Genomic DNA, 21,356 nt, shown 5'->3' with positions numbered 1-21,356 from the left:
CAGTCCTTTCATTCCATACCTATTCTTCCCATCACAGGTATTTTTAATTTCTTTCCTTTCAAGATCAAACGAGCTCCTTGACCTTCCTCTAACAACGCACTTGAGGCTTTCAGCCCTGCTGCTGCTGTTGCTACACAGCCTAAAGGAGCTTCACGAGCCTTGGTTGCGCTGAACTGCAGCTTTCAGCAGCCTCCCTTCATGTGTCACAATGCCCTTGCCAACTGGAAGACCTCTCTGAACATACTCATTGTTGTGTTCACAAAAGGCAAGAGAGGAGTCCTGAGAAGGAAAGGTGCTGGGAGGTGGTGCTGGCAGTGGTGAGTTGTCATGTTTCTCTCTGTGGGCACTACCATTTAGTTTTCCACATTATATAAAATCCCATTTAGACAGACAGCCTTTTCCTTCCTCCTTCCACTTCATCACTGACATGCATCATGTCCTTAAAAAAATACTTTTTTGAGGTCCTCCAGCCAAAATCTTAACCTTAGTTTTTCATTAAAAGTAGAACCTGATTAGTTGCCTACCTAAGCAAATTATTCCAGGACAAATCACAGGCAGAAAATTAATGATTAGTCTCTGTTTCTCTTTCTCTAGCAGTTTTTTTTTTTAATCTCTGTAACTTTTAATATTTTTTTCAGAAAACTATTAGATTGCCCTATTTTTTAAATTTAATTAAGAATAATTTCCCTATGAAATACACTCTATTTCTCTTACATAAATGTAACTTCCTTTCACTGTGTCCTACTGGCACCACAGGGTCATACCCTATGAGAACAACTCAAATTTTTAAAGTAGAATCTTAGGGGACAAAAAAAGACAGCAATTACAAAATTATAGGCTAGCTTTAAGTGGAAAAATAATTGTGGTTTTTTTAAACACTCTATAAAGTGTTTATGAAGTATTGCTTAATTTTTTAGTGAATAAAATTATTGTTCTAATTAAAACTGCTATTATTTTTTAATTAAAGTCTGTCTATGAATTAACTCTGATAGAATTTCCATTTCCCAAAACGGAAGGTACAATAACAGAGATCTCCTCTCACAAAAAAACTTTTTCACAATAAGCAGACAAAAGTCTGCAACAACTATTATTCTGATTTTTGAATAGGTCTCAAAGAAAAAAGATGTCAACAATAGAAGTATATGGATAAATTAAGTTTTCCTACCAGAATAATATTATCTGGCAAGAATGGATTAAACTGATTAGGTATTCCAGCCTATGTAAATTAGATTAGTGAAAATATATCTATAGAATTTCATTTATGTAAAAAATGGTTAAAAGCAAATCAATTTTTTTTTAAATGAACGGTATACATAGATATGTTAAAGTCTTCTATTAGATCTAGGCTTGAAGCCTTCTTCATGACCATACCTAAGAGCATTTAAGACCAGCTGTGACTGAGGGCAAATGCTGAGGGTCTTGTCATTTCAAAATGAGGAACAGAGTCACAATGTCATTCTTCAGTCCTTTCAGCTGTAGATGTTTTCTACTTCAATAACCTAAGCAAAGTACCCTCAGTTTTCAAAGCAGAGTGTGCTCAGTTTTCTGCAGTCTCCTAAAAAATCTTAAACCACTGGAGGTTTTAATCATCTTACATATTTGAACTGTTTAATATAAAATTAAGCTGTGATGATGAAGTAGCTTCCTGGTGGAGTCTGCCTCTTCCAGCTGTGACAGGATTATAATGATGTCTTAAATTTCCTTCCATATACTCCATGCATCCTCAAAAGAAATGTTCCTTAGTCTCCTGCTTTCAGGGAAAAGAAAATGGAGCCCTTAGGGTTATTTTCACATCAACCTCTTTTATTACGTTCCTTCATATGCAAAAGCAAAGAAGCAATTTCACAACAGGAACTCAAATACTGGTGAGCTGTCTTCTAGTCTTTTTCAGGATGACTCCCTCTTTTTTAGGTCTGTGGCTAAAATTCAGTTGTAATAACTTCCTTTTAAAATGAGGAATCAAGCAGATAACATAACCCACTGTTCAAGCACATGAATAAATCAGATGATGTCAGATCTCATGTTACAACACTTGCTCCTATCTCCATCACTCTCACCCCAAGAGGATCATACGCAAACTGTAAAAGATTTGCAATAGCAAATGCTGTAACCTTTAGTCAGTTTTCATGTTGCTTTTAATATTACATTCCAGTAATAACTACAGCTCCTGTGATCTGTTCTGTATAAAAGCACTTGCCTAAGAACTATTCTGTACTACAGCGTGTAACTACCAGACTTGGCACTTGTAAGACAGCATATGTCCTTCCCCAGCAGCCCTCCCGTTGGCTGGCCCACAGCAACAGTGGGTTTGATGGCCCACATAAAAACCCAAAAACTAAGTCTGTTTTCTTCTTCCTTGCCTTTTCTGAATCATAAACACTACAGCAGTACATCAGTAATATTTTATTTCCATTATCACATGTAGCTACAGAAAAGGGACAATGCTTTATCTACACCATATTTTTGGCCTTTTGTATTTTGAAATTTTGGATCATTTCCAATTTAATATAGATATCTGCTTGCAGCAACTATTTAGGAGTTTAGCCAAGGTACCTTCCCTAGTGAATGGAAGTGACACTCATTTGTTATGTCTACATATTCACAGTGGTCCCTAGTTTGGATCTCTCTGGAGTCATATGTCAAACCTGTGACTGGGACCCTTACCAGACTCTTATCTGGATTCCCTTTATTTGTGGAAAAACACAGAGTTAAGCTTTGCACATAAAACCTGTACCTAAACCTATAAACTGTGCTCTGGAACTGCCTGTTTCACTTCACCAGTGAAAAAGGTTGATTTACACACACACACACACACACACACACACACACACACACACACACACACACAATACCTATATATAAAATGTAGACAGAAAAAGAATTGAAGCTGAACCCCACAGCATGATCCCTTTGCAGGCCTTCTAAATATCAATAGGAGAACAATAATGGTAAATTATTGCTATTATTATAGAAGTGTAAGAGTACACTTAAATGTGATTTTTTTTTTTCACAATTTTGCCATCCTGTTTTAGCTAAAACACACCAAGTAAATGAGATTGGTAAAATGCTCTGGCTTATGGGTATTATGAATCTAAACAAAAATTTCCCCATTATTATCAACACTGGCATAACTAATTAAGGACTCACCTATAGAAGTTTTCTCACTATATGATTCATATTTCATCCACTCAACTACTTAATATCTGCTAAACTACTGCTCTTGCTTTATCTAATTAAAAAATCCCCACTAATTTTAAATCTCTACTAGTATGTTTAAACATCTGAGCTTTTCTAATCAGATTTTGTTCTCTTGATATGACATATTTGTTGTCTCTGAAATTTGTCTTGTAATTTAGTGTTTGAAGTAGTGTTGTGGGACTGCACAGACTGGCATTATTCTGGGGAAAAAAACATACTGAAAAAACAAACACACATAAATATACTAAAATAATCTTTTAAATTAAGGAAAAATATAATTTTTTTCCTCTTGATGGTTAAAACGGAAGATTTGGCATTGGATATAAAAATACATTTCTATTCTGAGGAAACAGAGTGACTTTTTCAGGTAATAAATTAGTTACTTATCTTTTCTGCTAGTTTCTCCTTTCAGTTTATCAGAAAGTAGCTATAAAATACAGGATAAATTTGATCATTTAATCCTTGACTATGTGGAACAGTTGAAACTGGATCACATTCAAAGTAACAACAGAATATAATAATTACAGTATTTGATTAGTAAGATCAGCATGTTTGAAAAGATAAAAATGTGTTACAGAAGATGAATACCTTTACTACCTGGGTTTCCAGAAACTTGAAAAGTGCAGCACCACTCCCATGGGAAACCTCAGCATTATATTGGGAGCTCCCTCCTGGTTGAGTTTTCAATGAAGGTCAAACCTACAGTTATAAGGGGGTGAAAAATGTTTCATAGAGGTAGAGATTACAAGCAATGTGTCCTGAAGGGTGACGTGATTTGAGTGAATAATCATTGGGAACTTGAGACACATTGATAAATTTTAAGACTCATTTTTAATCCTTCCTCCATCATTTTTCTAAATGCTGGAGCTTCATCAGTTTCTGAATTTCCTTTTGCTAAATTTGTAAAGTGTGGTATAAAAATAATTTATCAAATGTAACAATTTATCAATTCATCACTCTCTGACTTTCAGGCCAAAAGAAGTTTAGCTAGTCTAAGGAATACTTTTTCCTTTTTTTTGTTTTAATTTGATTGTGTGTGTGTGTGAGGTTTTTGGGTTGGGATTTTTTGGGGAGAGAGAGGGGAGGGGGGTTTGGGCTTTTTTTAGTGTAAGGACTTAATTTAAGAATAAAATGGAAAGATTTCAAAATTTTAGGAGGATCCCATAGAGAAAGAAAATTCAAGAAGCTTAGATGAGGAAAGTACTATGCTAGTTTCTGTATGCTCGTGTGATTTTCAAGAAGAGTATTTATATGAAAACAAATAAAAAGTACACCTTGAAAAACAGACAAAGTTTAAAAAATTAAAGTAATTAAAAGAAATATACAATGAAGAGAAACCTCAGACAGTTCATAAAATAAATATTTCTGTTTGGAATTGAAATAACATGTTTCCCTGAAGTTGAAAATGCTCATAAACATTATGTAGACTAAAAGTACATTAAAGTATTCTAGTCTTTGTCCTGTATAAACACATGGCTTTGAGAGCCAGTAGAGATCACATGTGTGAAATTATGTTAACTCTGTAAAGAGAAAGACAGGTTTTTAAATAAAAATTACTCCCCCTTGTTAATTCAGCTCTAAGTGTATTATACAACCACCAACTGCTATGTATTCTCCAAAATTTATTTTTGTGTATCGAATAAAAATTGGCCTCTGCTTTCAGTGTGAGATTTTTTCTTTCTTTCTTTTGTTTTTTTTTTTTTTTTTGCTGGTAAGGGAGAAAGGGAGAAGGGAAATTATTCTTGGATTCTTCTCAGTTCTGTCTGGAGAATTACTTTCTTTTTTTTTTTATTAAATGCTCTCATTGACATAACACATTATGAAACATTGTGCTGTGAAGTGTAACATCAGCTTGTATCAGTCACACTGCATTGCTTTACATGCCCAGCCTAATGTGTCACTGCACAGCAACAGCAGAACCACCCTACACGACTGAAAACAACAATAGCTTGCAGATAAAAAATATTGTAAAATAATTTCTGTACCCAGATATACTGCTGTTATAAACATGTTTCCAGTTCTGAGGGGTAGCACCACTCGCGTGCAATTTCCCTAGGGCAGCAGGAGGTTATCTGAAATACAAATCCATAAGAGAATAGACCATCTCAAAAGAAAACATCTCTTGTGGGTATTTTAGAACTAGCTACACATTGAAAAGCAGACCTTTACTGTTCATACAATCCTCTGTTAGTCAAATGTTTTGGGGTAAAAGGTTTGGCTTTTACAGATAACTTTCCATTTTGCTTTGTAGAAGGAGGATGCCTTTTCTGTATATCTGTAGATATAAGGAGACTATTTTTGGATGAACTAACACTCTCCTCTGCTCCTCCTGTCCTCAAAAGCTGAAACAGATTTTATTTTTAGTTACAATTTTACATCCTGACCCTAGAGGAAAGGATTTCATTTAACCCTTATGTAGTTACATGTTATTCAAGAGTAATCAAGAGGAGCAATCATTCTCTAGGCTGAATCATTCTCTACTGAAATCAAGTTTCAGTATTTTGCCTATGTCAAGTTCATAGGCAATACTCTACTTCTGAATATCATTACAAGAGATAACAAAATAAGCCTTTAAAACAAAAGTGAGTGATTGTCTTTTCTTTTAGGTCTGTGATGCTCTGATTTGAAGTTGGTTTACTGATTGAAATATTTGGTGATAAACCATGACCTAAGCAATGAAATGCTGCCTAGAGGTTTAAGTTAAAAACATCAGACATTTAGGTGAGGGATAATTTTTCAAAATGTCACTTATGTCCTTCACAAAGAAAAAGAATTATCGATTTTCAAGGCTTGTACTTCATGATGTGAGATCTAAGCATTATTTTATAGAACATTTTTCAATAGTCTAATTAAAAAATTGAGTCATATAGGGCTCTGTTTTATTTCTTTTTTCTAAGTTATTGTTTACATGTTGACATTCAATAGTGGTCTTCTTATGTACATTTATTAATTTTAAATGATAATGACGATAAAAACATCTGTAGGCCCACTAAGTGTTTCTGTGAATGAATACCTTTTGTATCCTGAATGAAACCAGAATGATCATAAGAGAAAGCAACAGGAGTTAAAAGTTGAACAAGAGCTGAAGGACTGTAAGACCCTTTATCCAGTGCACATGACACAGTACAAATTTATGGATTCATTCCTGCTCATAACACATTTGAACAGAAGTAAAATCGATGGGGTCTGAAGAATTTTTCCAGTAACTCAGAAATTTCAAAGCACATTTGAACTTCAACAATTGACACTGAGAAAATATTTTCCATTATTTCAGAGGGGGCTAAAACACACCACTCAAATAGTAAAAATGACAACGCAGTCAGCCCTATATGTACTACAGATCTGCCATAATATTCTGCCTACTGACAAATTATGGGGCCGGATAGGTCATGGTATAAACATGCTTTGAAATAAAAAGAGACAATAAGCAAGTGTAACATAAGCACATGGTGCCAAGAACCCAAACATTAATTGCATTTTTCATTCACACTGCTCAAGAAGCCACACTTGCAAGCCCCTGTGAAGGGAATACCATCTGAATTCACAAAAGGGGAAACTTGGTTTAGTTTTCATGGAGCCCTTGGTAGGAAGCAAAAAATTGCTTTTATTTCAGGGGAAAACATAGTTTACTTTGATTCAGAGTATTTCAAAAGTATCAGATGACAGTTTGAATTTATTACTGATTTTGCCTGATATTATTTCTTCATGGAGAATAAAATGAAAAATGGCAATATAAGGATTTAAAAATTGTGGGTTTCTAAAATGTTGCTTTCTCCACCTCTTTACACAAAAACTTTTACTAACTTTTATTGAAAAATACCTTTCTGCTTTTATTTGAATTAAAATAGGTTTTAAATTTTATGTGGAAAAATATCCTGCCAAGTTCATCCTCATGAAACCTTTATATTTTGAAACAGCAAACTGTAATAATGCATGATGTACGAATATATAAAAAAGCATCATTATGCACTGGCAAACATATCCATCTATAAAAAATGAATGGAAAAAATTAGGTGGTGAAAAATACCAAAGAAAGAGTACTTAAGAATTTGTAAAGATAAAATTTATAAATAAGATAATTTGCAAAGAAATGTACCTGATTCTTTTATAGCTATATGATTTGATTTTACTGGAAGGTAAAACAAAACTTTGTATAAGTGAACATTTTAAATGGGCACCACTTTTAAGGATTTTGAGGAGATAAAAATAGCATTTTGCAAAACTAATTCCATAGAAACTTGTAACTTACTGAGTAGCAGCTTTGCTTATCTTATCAGCAGTCTTAGGATGCAGTAATTTAGCATCATTTACATGTATAAACATGCATGATCTTGAGCATTTGTGTTCTAGATGCTGATTCTGAGAGAATGGATGATGCTATTGCTGAATATTCAGTCATTTTTCCTTCCACTTTTCATGCAGATAAAATTACATTTGCAGCAGCTGGAAATTTTAGCAGGACAATTCTGTGATTTAAATAAGAACTGAGGTTGTGGCTGGCCTGGAAATACAGACTAATTTCTTCAGGTACTTCAGCTGTCTCTTTTCAAGTCACCATGACTCCTGTGTAATTAGGTACTTCTCTCTGCACTAATTAGCAAACGAGCTCACTGCTGTCGTCAGCCCACAGAGCTGATGGCTCGGCTTCCATGAGTGTGGAGGAAATGCCGGGCTCTGTTCTCTCACCGGGGCAGCCCTGCCATTGCTGCCACACGCTCCAGCATTTGATCACAACCAAACCAGTGTGCTTCTGTGGGCATGACAGCATCTTCTCATGCTTTGGGATAAAGATTCTTCCTAGCTTTCATCAAACAATAAAAATAGTTTTTAAAATCTACAGATTTATTTTTCTCCATTTTGTTTGCAGTTGATTAGGTGTGGATAATAGCCAGCCCTGGTGGGTAGGACACCTAGGGTTTTACTTTGTCAGTTATTCCAGAACTTGAGATCAGGTCCTCCATAGAGGAAAAATGCCACAAATTAACTATTTTATTTGAGATTTTATTTGACCTCTTTGCTAATTAGTGCATATGAAAATGTCAGTTTACCCAGGGGCAGCAGTAACCCAACTAACAGTTGCTGAATTACCAGAAAATGTTTCTATATTTTTATTCCAGTAATTTGCAGTAAGTTGTGGTTTAGTATATTTTTTACAGTGTTTTTATTCTTCCCTCATTATTTCAGAATTAATTGCTTGCTATATTAGTTCCATCAATACTTCACAAATAAAGATATTCTGCCCAGTGTGACTACTGTCATTGTAAGGGACAATGAAGATGGTCGCTGAGAACAGAATGATTTTTTCTTTCTTTTTCCTGCTGCACCCTGAAAATATGTTCCGTAGAAGTTTGGCAGTAATTCCCCACACAGAAAGAAAAACAAAAATTAAAAAATTACATAATGGAGAGATAATTTAGATATACGTAAAATTTAAACACCTAGAAAAAATATGTTGTCCTTTAAGGACTTTCTCATTTGTATTACAATGACTTTGCTCAAAAAAGTGAGGCTCCTACAGCATACTGCAGAATAAATAAAAGAAGGGTGCTGCAAAACAGCCACAGACAGGACGCTCCAGTCTTTCCTATTGACATTGGTAGCATCTGTACTTGTAGCTGTTATTTAAACAGAAATGTGACGTTCATGCAGTAAGGTGAAGAATGGAAAATACTGTGATAACACCAACTATTATTGCAGCAGATTTCTAACAGGTGATGATGGAACTCTGCAATGGCAGACAAGTGACTCCAGTCCTGCTGTGGTACTTTTGGTCAAGGCCCATGAGTGATGCCAGTAACAGGCAACCCTCATCTCAGGGCAGAGAAATGTAGTTAATGGTGGCATGCAAAAGTAATTTTTAGTAATTTGCTGTGAAAGATGGAGAAAAATCATTCTGAAAATAAAACAATAATTCAACATCATTAGCATTTCATGATGTAACACACACCTCAAGGATATATGTCTTTTTCAGATATTCTCACATGCATTAATTCAATTTTTTCAATTGCATGACAATTCTTTGTTGCTATTTCCTTTCTCAAATCATTAATATTGATGTTGTTCAATTATCTGAATCATATTTAATTTTAACCTCACACATGAACATTAAATATTTCCTTAGGAACATCAAAGTTGGTTTTTGTGTCTGGGTTTTGGATTCTATTTGTTTTTCAAATCACATGCACAAAACTAATCTCTCTGACTATACCTCTACATTCCAAAATCAGGTACTTATTGCTTCATCTCCTTTCTGTTGCTTGAACAATGGCAAACATCTTTACCACAATTATAACACTAAATTCTGTAATTTGTAAGAACAAGAATTTCAATGTCATTAGGAAATAGTAAAGAAGAGCCAGAAAAATGAGGAGATGCACTATTCAGGATTTACATCAGGAAACAGATTAACAACATTTGCTCAATTATTATTCTGAATTTTTTCTTGATTAAATAGTCTAATTAAAAACCTACCTACATCAAAGGAAAGATAACATTTTTTAACTGATTTGTTTTTCTCCTCCTTTTGACACCCATTGACTCACATGGCACACTGCTATTGTTTTGCAGGAGGCTTGTCAGAAGTTCTATGAAGTCCTTATTTTGAGGTTCCCAACTAAATGTATTCTCTGGAAATTTTGAATTTAACATAAATCTTAAGAGAAAAGTATTGTCTCAGAATATTGCAGAAATAAGGCTTACTGGTGACATTTCAGAAAGTTATCTTTCTTTTATGTTCCAGGGCATGTACAAATACAGAATACCATTGCTTTTGACCTGAACATCTTTCAGTCAACAAAATTTGGTTAAAGAGCATGACTTGCCCAAAATAATGCATGAAGTCAAGCACTGAGCCGAGTACACTGAGTATTCAAGTGACTCCTCTAATACTATGAGTGGCTTAACTACCTTTCCTGGCAAGAAAATGAAATAAACTTTTTTCAGATATCAGAAATCAGTTTATTGCATCCTCTGGGGTTTTTTGTGTGTTTGTTTTTTTGTTTGTTTGTGGTTCTTTAGTTCTTTTTGGGGTTTTTTTTTTGGTGAGTGCAGGATTGGGGATTTTTTGGTTGCTTGGTTGGTTTACTGTATGCCCTTTCCACTGGTCTAACCAGATAATCAAAGAGAGAAATATACCTCAGTCACAGGTGTGATGTGTTTACAAGTTTGTTTCCTTTTGTTTTTTCTCTTCAAGGTGTTTTCTTAGCAATTCCCAATTACATTACATGTGTGACTGAGCAATAGCTTGAATTATAGGAGCTTTCTAAAATAAACATAAAAAGTCTGGCAAGGCACAGACTGAAGACATTAAAAATCCCCAAAATATTCCTTTCCTTTGAACTTTGGTGTGCAATTGGCATGGAAAATAAAACCATGACAGCACATATCAAAGTGCATTTCTTTGACCGATGTGTATTAATTTCACAGAGCCTGTTAGGTTGGGGATTTTTCAGTTTTTCCATTAATAGGTGCAGCTCTATATATGAGTTCTAGCAGCAAAAAATTCAATTTATAGCACATTTTTAATGTAAGCAATATTCATTACAGAACACAGAAGAGAGAGAATGCACAAGCAGCATACAGGCAGACCAAGGCCATTGGCAGAGCACACATTTGAATAACTGGTGTTTGCAAGGTTTAGTGCTTTGTCCAGGAATAATGTCCCAATGCCAGCTCCAACAGTGGTAAAACAAGTGACAAAGAATAACAGAGAGAAAGTGTTTAAGATTGCTACATGATTAGATTTCTAATACAGATGACAGCTAAGTATCTGTTATGAAATATAGAGATGCATTGTCAGGGATAAATGAAATAGCTAACAATTCTGCCACAGTACACCATCCAAATATAAAGTTTTTATCCCATGACTATTGCTCTCAAGAAAAGGAAACAGAGTATTAATTCTCCATGTGGTGTAACTTCACACCATTCTGACATAAATGTTTATTTATTTATTTTACACCTAGCTACAAAATGAAGCATTTTCTCAATGAAGGATAATTTTACATCAGACTGCCAACACATCTGAAAACAGTAAGGGAGTTTTAGATGCCTATTTTGAGTCTCTTTGTAATAAGAATTCACCTAGTAGCTCTTGCATCAAGCATAAATGTTGTTAAAATAAAGCAAATACTAAAAACTTGATTATGATTGAACCAGTCATAGCTAGGTTCCCTCACAGGGATGCAGCCAGGGGCCATGGCAGAGTCCTGTCCTCTCCCTCCTCCAGCACACAGCCAGAATGCCAGCATCCTACAGGACAGACAAGATTGGCCCAGCCCACGTCCTGCTCTGGGCTGTCTGAGAGGTTCTGCAGCCGCAGTAAAATCAGGCGCTCTTTTAGCCCTGGCAGCCAAGGCCTGGGCCACACAAGAGCTCCTGGCACCAGACCTGTCTCCCAGAACACAGTGTGGAGAACTGGCTGGTGACTCAGGATGCAGTGGGGCTGGTGACACAGCTGGGCTAGGAGAGGTGTCTGCTCTCTGTCAGGGACACACAGGCTGGACAGCCCTGGTGTGAGGCTGGGACATCTGACAGGGAGGCAGCGGCTGCCCCACGGCGGCGGGGGTGGCTGCTCTGTTCTTTGCTGCTCCTGTCCTGGACAGACATGTAGCCAAACAGGGATGTGAGCAGATGATGGCACACACTTGTCCCCTCCTTCCTCTATCACTCACCTGGAAGTGTTGGAACTTTATTCAAGGACGTTGACTTAGTTATAAGCAAACACACGGAGCTCTCACCTGTACCCCGTCACGGTCCTACAGGCAGCTGGAAGCTCTCTGTATCTTTGACAAAGGGAGATCCACACATCCCTCATCTCTGTGTGAAATCTCTAAAGAAAGTTTGATATTCTTTTATTTTTAGCTGTCAGAAATTCTGGAAGGAATATTATATAAGGAGCAGCTGAGGACTTTGGGTTTTCTAGATTGGAGAAAAGGAGGCTGAGGATTGACATCATTGCTCTCCACAGCTTCCTGTGGGTTTTATTAATATTTCTCCTTTTCATGAAAATTATTATTATTACTAATATTAATATATTTTACTTTTTTCAATTATTAATCTGTTCTTATCACATTTCAGAGGTTTTACTTTTGTCTTCTCCTGGTGCCACCATACACAGGGAGGGAGGGAGGGAGGGAGGGAGGGAGGGAGGGAGGGAGGGAGGGAGGGAGGGAGGGAGGGAGGGAGGGAGGGAGGGAGTAGCTTTGCAGTATTTTTGTTGCCAACTAGGGGTAAACCACGACAGGAAGGATGTGGAGAGGGAAGTGCTGATCTCTTCTCCGTGTATCCAGGGATTGGATGCATGGGGATGGTTCAGAACTGTGCCAGGAGAGGTTTAGACTGGACATTAGGAAGCATTTCCAAGAGGGTGGTCAAACACTGGAACAAGCTCCTTCCCCAAGCCTGTCAGGGTTTAGGAGGCATTTGGACCATGCCCTTAGTAATTTAAACTTTGGTCAGCCCTGAAGTGCTAAAGCAGATGGACAATGATTATTGCAGGTCCCTTCCACATGAAATATTCCGTTCAATTAGTTCTGTCTTAAAACTGAGCTCTACACATTATGTTCAATTTTAGATCAGACAGGGTAAAAACCTCTCATGATAAATCCAGAAAATATATGCAAAAAATACTAGACCAGACTATCTATGGGGGCAGATTCCTAAAAACATGAGATCAACACTGTAGCTTGTAAGTTATTCTTCAGCATTTTATCTTGATTCTGTAGCTGTAAAATATCCTAATTGTATTTATTTTAGCATGCATTCCTCAAGATATAAAAACAATAACATAAAATTTATGAAGATGAAAATATTAAAAAAATGGCAGCTCCCTTCTGACCAGGTACATATTACTAGTTCCAAATTATTGCAATATTCAAGATAAATACTTTTCCTTTAATATCATATTGAAAAAATATAGGCAACAAGAAGAATAAAAACAGGTGCATGAATTTTTAAATTTTTAAGTCAGCTCAAAGCTGAACTTGAAAAGCTAAGCACTGATTTCATTAACTTCAATTGGAATTTCATTTCTCATTTATCACTGGATTTTAACTGATGCCAAAGTTGTTCCTACAAAAAAAAGAGGAGCAATATGTAATTTTCTAAGTGCATAAGACACACCCATGAGAAATAAACAATGCAGTTTTCCAATTGCTTCTGAAGGCATTGCAATTTATCTGTTTTATACCATCTATAGGCCTTGAACTTCAGAGGAAGAGGAAACTGTATTCCATCAAATAAACCCAGACTTTTCTGACAACAGTTTTAAATATATATTAGTGGTAAAGTTAGCATAACTTACAGAATTGTTTCAGATTAAGAGCTATGCTTAAAGAAAATGGAACTTTCCAATATTTTTCTAAACACAGCTTTTCACACACAAACAATGAGGCTGCCACTTACTAATCAAATAGTGGGCCCTCAAGTCAAAATCCTGCAAACTTCAGGTCCTATACTCATATAAATAAACATTAAAAAACATTAAATAAAGTTACTAGAAATGAGTCAAACCAGAACATGGTTTTAAAATTTTTGTAATTCCAAACATAAGAATGTCTTCAATTACAGTTTTATTCATTTGTAGTATCATAAAAAAATTAATTTGCTGTTTTACAAGCATACATATATGTTAGTATAAATACAGGAATTATATAAACAGTCTAGAATAAATTTGAATTTCCCAAAAGTTTTTGCTGTATCAATTAAAAAAAAAAGGAAGAAAGTCAGTTTAGATATATTTGTTAATGTTGCAGCTTCTATGTATATTCCTTTTCCCTTCAAAAGAAAAAATTCTGTCTTGTGTGCTGAAAGTTGTTTATCTATCAATGAACAGCAATAGCAAAAAAAAATGCAGGCAGAAATTGGTAAGTTTTATATAGTTTCATCACACTAGTTATTTTGGATATGTGCCCTGAGAGCTTGGGATGATTCCCTTGCAACTTGTTCATAGACGTGCCCTGAAAAATATGTGTAACCTTTCCTGTGTGTCATACTGACTCCTGAAAGGCACTGATAGATTTGAGAATATTCATTTTTTTCTCTTTAACTTTTTAATCTATAGCTCTGGTGTCTGCAGTTAATGCCAAGAGCAGAGCTTGAGGAGGTTGTGGGTTCTCTCAGAAATGAGATGGACAACAGTCACCAGAGATTGTTAAATACAATAATATTTGTTAGCTAGCAGTTTCTGTGTTCTGAATCATTGCAATGACATAAATTGTAATAGAAATAGAATATGAAAATAAAGAAATTTGCCTAATATTAGGAAAAAAAACTTGAGAGGGAAACAAATATTGTTTCTGCTATCATAAATATATGGAAAAAATATTCAGGTCTGCTATACATAAGAATCGAATTTCGGGAAGGAAAAATACAGATAAATTTGCAAATGCAATCACTTTTTCAATTGGGATGAAATTTTATTTCTCTTTCACTTTCCATTAGGTACAGCCAAGGTTAATATGATAACTAGCAACACCAGGCTTAATTGTAACTGTGATGATTACCTTACATTTTATCCTCCAGCATATGTTATTTTCTTGCTTCATACCACAATTGTGGCTTATCATGCATTGTGTCATCTGGAAAGTTGTTGCAGGCACTTACTCTAATGAAATGATTTAATTTTTAAGCAGTGCTTCCATTATGTCAACCTTCTGTAATATGAGATAACTATCTTTATGCAGGTCCAATTTCTACAGGGAGAATGCAAAAGGCTTATTTCTGGGTGACGATTATATGATAACTTCAACTTCAAATGTTTCTACAGATGAACATCTGTAGATAAAAAATTTTCTCAGGCCCAGATGAGAAATCAAAACCATGGAGGTAAAGGTCTGAGTAAATTCCCAATAACAGGAGGTAAAGGTCTAAGTAAATTCACAATAACAGAACTCTGATTTCTTACCCAAGAGTATAGGTTGCTTTCTGGCAGACTTCCAGAAAAAAAATGAAACCTGTGTATTCAGGTAAACTGTGAAATCACAAGTTCCAGGAAGTTTTAGTCATGGTATTAGCAAGCTCAAATTCTCGTATATGTTCTAGCAATGCACAGGAATATTTAACATAGCTACAGGTAAGGCAATTTCTCTCATCCTCAGCCTGACTTAGTGCCTACTGGCAGTGCCTAACATACGGGAAAATTGTGCACCTAAATAATGTATTGTCTTATGTAATTTCCCTATGATTGACAGAGGTTAATTCAAAGTGCCCTACACTATTAGAAAATGTTTTTATGATGGCTTATTCTGTAATATTCATTATCTGATTACCTATTTTACAGAGTATGACAATTTAAAGCTCCAACAGGGATCATTTAAGATAATCTAAGCCTGAATAACTATAACACAAACCAGGGTGCCAGGCTCTGCTTAGTGGTGCTGAGCACTAGGACAAGAGTCAATGGGCAGAAATTGATGCACAGCAAGTTCCACCTGAACTTGAGGAAGAGCTTCTCTATCATGTAAGTGACCAAGCACCAGAACAGATGATCCAGGGAGGTTGTGAATTCTCCCTCACTGGAGATGTTCAAGATGTTCAAGAACCATCTGGACACACTCCTGTGCCATGTGCTCTGGCATGACCCTGCCATAGCAGGGAGGCTGCACCAGATGACCACTGTGGTTCCTTCCAACTTTATCCATTCAGTGATTCCGTGATTACATGACCAGAGCGGCTGGGAGTTATGGCAGCTCACTACAACTCTTGAGGCTGTCTTCTCTACTGGTGACCCGACCATCAGGAGAGTCATGAGAAGGGTGAACAGGACGCCACTTTATATAGAGGCATATATTAATAAGTTTCTTACTAACAATTTACACTTGTATTGCTAATGAGTTCTAGTTTGTGTTAATCAGATAATTTGGACAGTGAATATTAGCACTTGGACAAACCAAAATAATTTTTTGCTGTGTTTTAATTATCTTTCAAGGTTTTTAATTAGGCTAACAATGTTATTGGACTTTCTGTATGAGATGTCATCCCAAAATAATCTGTTAAGTACAAAGAAAAAAATTTTGTACTTAAAAATTTATCAGTAAACATTTTCTTTTGAAACCAATCCTCACATCAGTTAACGTAACAGAGTAAGCTTTTGTTTTGTTTTCCAGGGGGATGGCTATGATACATAAAAGGGAAATGTTGTTTCATGCACAGTTGCTTTCATTGAGAATCAAAATTTAACTTATGACTATTAATTAGTCAAAATATGTATTTCAAATCAGTTAGTTGCCCCTCATGGTTATGATGGTCTTAGAACTTATTATAAATTGTGATTTTATGTACCTGAGAAGAAAAGACATTTTGTCTGCGTCATACGTGGACGGCAAGGCAGAAACAGTGATTCAATTTAGAATTGCCAATTTTCTGGTCCATTGCCCTAATCACAAGATCATTTTTCTATGTTCAACTTTGGATAATAAAGAAGATATAGTATGGATTTTTCAAGCTTCATTTCCAATGACTTGTCTGTAACTAGGGTGCAATTTGACTTTGTGTCTTGGGCAGCATTCTTTATTTTAATTTATTTTGAAGTAATGGATCTCTTGTATGCAGTGAGTATTTTTTTTTAACTGGTATAGATTATTCAGAATCTCATCAGCAATGAATAAACACATTCAGTTGTTCACATTGTACTTTCTTTTTCTTTGGCTTGGTAAGTATTCATGATCAAAATATTTCCTATCTGCTTTTTCAAGTTCAAAATTGGCTTTGAATGGTGAACAACAGCATTAGGTCAAAAACAAACCTGCAGAACATTTTTGACAATGTATTGATTAGATTAAATACTTGTAGAAAGTGGATCACCAATTTTGCTCGGAGTACTTTCAAGTATTCATATGTGCAAATATGGATGTAATGTCCTCCTAGATCTTTAAATTTAAAAATGAGCTGAGTGTGGTAGCCAAATCAACGTGTATTAATAAAAATACACACTGCTAAAACCATGCTGTGGAGGGCCTGTAGTTGAGCAATATGGAAAGCTGCAATTATGAACAGAATTGCCCCTTTCCCAAGCGCCACAGATATTTCATGCACTCAGCAGTGATCCCTCTCAGGTATCAGGAGAAGAAATGTAATTATTGTCAGCAAGTGTCACAGCTGAAATCTTTCCAAGTAATTATATCAGCTTTTGAAAGTCCCTTTCAAATCACAAATTAGAAGAAATTCACGTTCTATGAATATAATATGAAAAATAAACCCAACTCTACATTAGAACTGCATTCACAGTCTAACCTTTCTTATCAGCTCAGAGGTCTGACATGAAGTATCAGTAAAGATCTTCAGACTACTTGAGACATAATTGAAGTAATATTTTAAAACAGAAATGAAAACCACATCAATACACAAGTCTGTAGGCACCATTGGTCTTCAAACTGTGAAAGTTTGAAGATTAGCTTTCCAAAAAACAATTCTCTTTAGAAAATACTAATTACTGTAAAATTACATAACTGCAAAATAGTTTCTATATTAAAAAATTGAATTTCTGTATCAATAATACATGTTTTAAATTACAGGTAAAACTATATATTTATTAATAGATTGATATCAACCTTTTGAACTTCTTACAGTTGTCATGACTTAGACTATAATGAACAATCTTTTTGTCTAGTTTAATGATGATTATATATTCAGTCGTGAGAAATATTATGTAATGTCCAAAACAGTATATTTTTTTTGCATGTTCTCTTTTTTGAAAATACTCTACCACTGATCTCAAGAGAGTTGCTTTCTCTAATGTCAAGGCTGTGTGTACAAAAGAAATCATAAGTATCTATAGTAAGAAAAATTACAATATAAAAATTACAAAATAAAAATTAAAAAATAATAGAAAAATTGTTATGCTTCTGACAGATAATTTTTAGCCCAGCCATTTGCATTAATCCCAATTCATTAATCCCAATTGTTTTGTGGAAAATGTACAAAAATTTATCACCATAATTTTTTTTTCTGCAAAACCATAAGTCATCTTTTCCCCAATTAAATGTTATCTAGTGATAGCTAGAGAGGAATACAGAATATCTAAATAAATCTTTGGACATGTAAAAGGAGATAAATATGACCTTGGTTTTCACTGACAGAGGCCAATTTAAATAACTGCAAAAACTAAAGGATCAATCTAATGAATTTTGAGCAATGAATGCTTTAAAGTTACACACAAGTTACTGCCTTGGCTACTAGATGCCATTTATGCTTATGAGGTAATCCATCTTGTTCCAAGATTATTTTGTCTGGTTTCTCATAAAATAACTTGCATCAATATTTACCTTTAGGCTTCAATTGTTTTGTTTGTGGCTTGAGGTACCATATTAAAGATCTTCATATTGACTAATCATCAGTTATTTATACAAAGTTTCAATTGAACTTTTTTATGATAAATTACAATTCAGAGTTAGCTTAGAAACATGTTGATTCAGTAGTGGTGTGATCAACATCAATTATACAAAGATAATTAAAATTAGTATTTCATCATAAAATGGGTGAGTTTTTCTAGTTTTTACCCTCATTTAACTAAATGCTTAGAACATCTGACCCTCATCTTTTCCTTTCTTTTGGTGTTTTGAGTGCAGTTAAGAATTTCTTACGTCTACTGTCCAAAAATTCTACAGAAGAATTTCTGAATTCATTTGATCAAGTCAAATGTTGATAAAGAACAAAGAAGGTGCCCATGGAGAGGCAGCACTGTGTTAGATGAGGAAACACCTTCAAACTTGGTGAGTGCATTTTTTTATTTTGGGTCAATACTAAATAATGTTCTCATATCCATTTTGCTTTGTAAAAGTAATTAATCTCTGCCTAGTGTTTTTATTCATTTTATTACTAATCAAGTAAATGGGCCTCTCTCTCTTTTGGTCTTTTTCTGATGTTCATTTCAATTAATTTTTCCAAGTTAGCAGAGGAATCTGGAACACAGCAGAAGCCACAAGGTGAATTTACAAAATTATATGTATCTTTTCACTCTCTTGTTCAGCACATTACATTGAGAAAACACACTCATTAAATTATCAATTATGGCAACAACTCTCTCTTAAGTGATGGCAATAAATTTAGTACCTCCCGAAGTGCCTACAAAATTCAAATGATTTCAAGAAAAAAACCAGATTCCAGTTTGTCAGATTCCAGTACCAGTTTTATTGGTCTAGGGCCAAAGAGGATAAAATTGAAATTTTTATAACTTTAACATAATGTACAGACAGGTTTATGTGGGGAATGCTGTATTTCCAGTGGTAACAGCAAATACTGCCAATCTGCATTCCAATCCCAGCTCCTTCATAGGCCCAAGCAGCAGTCAGCTACTTGATCTAAATGCAACTCATATCCACGTGAAAATTCAACCCTGAACTGTTTAAATTTGGCAAGTCATGCCGTATCCTTGCTATGCTGCTAGAAGAGACCTCTAATAAGTCATATATATTATATGCAACAATCTTATAGATTCTGAGGATTGCCTTATATTGGCAAGAAAGGAAAACATGAATTATTTCTAATGTCTACACTCTGACAGACCACTTTGAAAGAGAATATTAAAAATAAAACCTGGAAATACATATCATGTGGAATTATATTTTTCTCTAAGAAAATAGAAGTTTTCTAACAATGAATCTTCTAAAAACACTGGGAATGGAATCTCCAAAATAAAAAATAACAGTTTTTACTTATGCCACCAAATTCATAGATAAAAGCTACTGAAACACCAGAATAATCTTGGTGTCCTGCCAAGAATTATTAAGATTGGTGAGAAGAATAAAAGCTATTTCTCCATGGTAGGTTTTAATTTCTTCTCCTCTGTCTTTACTGTTCTCATTTCAATATAGTTTTCATGAATCCTTAATTTTTTATGTCAACAGTGCACTTAAAATTTTAATACTTCATAAATTAAATAAGTCCATAAAGAAAAATTGAAAATCTAATCACTGTAGTAGGAGTTGGTTGTTCAAAGGCCAATCATTGTGAAACTTTCTATGTTCCTGACATATGCCATACATTCATTAATCAATCACAAACCAACACATAGTAGACCTTTCTATAAAGCAGAAATAATGCCTCATTTTCTCAGGGGCTGGAAGTGGTACTGCTTCTAATGAGGATGAGCAGGGATGAATGAATAGCATCAGAGAGTCATAGCTACTGCTGTCATCGACACTCAAGAAACACAAGTCATGATTCAGCTGTCAAGTCCTACAATTCCTAAACTTTCTTCCACAATTTGGGGTAGTTTACAGGTAGCATAACTAACCAAAAATCCCTAGCTCCAAGACCTTCTTTAATGACATATTGGAATAGTCATGCAATTTGCCTGAGTGACATAGCTATATGCTGCAAACACGCTGAGTGTGAAAGATCTCTGAAATGTCAGTTTGCACACACAGGTGTTAGATCTCCTTTATATTCTTCTTCTATCTAACACAGATATAGCACATCTGGCAGTTAATATTTTGTTTGAGTAAGTCTTGCTGAGCCTGATCACAACCAAGTGTGTGCAATTTTCTCTCCCTGCACGAAGCATGAAGTAACATTGTGCATCAAAACTTATCACGTCTTTTCAGCTCATGAGAGTTTATCCTTTTTCAGCTGCTGCTGTGTTTGAAATACAGGTGGTTTAACAGCACAGTAGACAGGTGTTTGAAAGCTATTGCCAGCACTGGAAGGAAGCATCTTTTCCTTTTCAAACTACAAACTGAAATGCTTAGCTTTTCCTTGTATGTAACCACAGAAACCAATCCAAACAGGCAAACACCTTATAGAGACATACATAATCCCACTTCTGTGCATCATGGGAGCAATGCCATCCTTGTCTTGTTGCAGCTGGCCTTCCAATCGATCCAGAAAGTAAAACAAAAAATTGCCTGAGATTGGAACAAGCACTTTGTGTCATGAAAAATCTTTCAGCACTGACCACAGCAGAAACGACAACTCCAAGACAACACACAATCCTCTTCTGTGTCATGTTTATAGAGCTTCCAGGAAACATTATCATGCTTATATCTTATTTAAGATGTTAAAAGTGTTTCTATTATTTACTGACATCTCTTTTAAACCTCCATTTCCCCACTGCTATTTCACCTTTCCTTCCTATGAGCTTTCACTGGATTGCTACTGCCCACAAGTACATATAAATGTCTATGCACAGAACATACGAAACAAATACTTAAAGAAAGCAA

The sequence above is a fragment of the Ammospiza caudacuta genome, chromosome 4, assembly GCF_027887145.1.
Source record: "Ammospiza caudacuta isolate bAmmCau1 chromosome 4, bAmmCau1.pri, whole genome shotgun sequence".
In the NCBI taxonomy this organism is placed as follows: Eukaryota; Metazoa; Chordata; class Aves; order Passeriformes; family Passerellidae; genus Ammospiza; species Ammospiza caudacuta.
Note: the sequence above shows the minus strand (reverse complement) of the source record.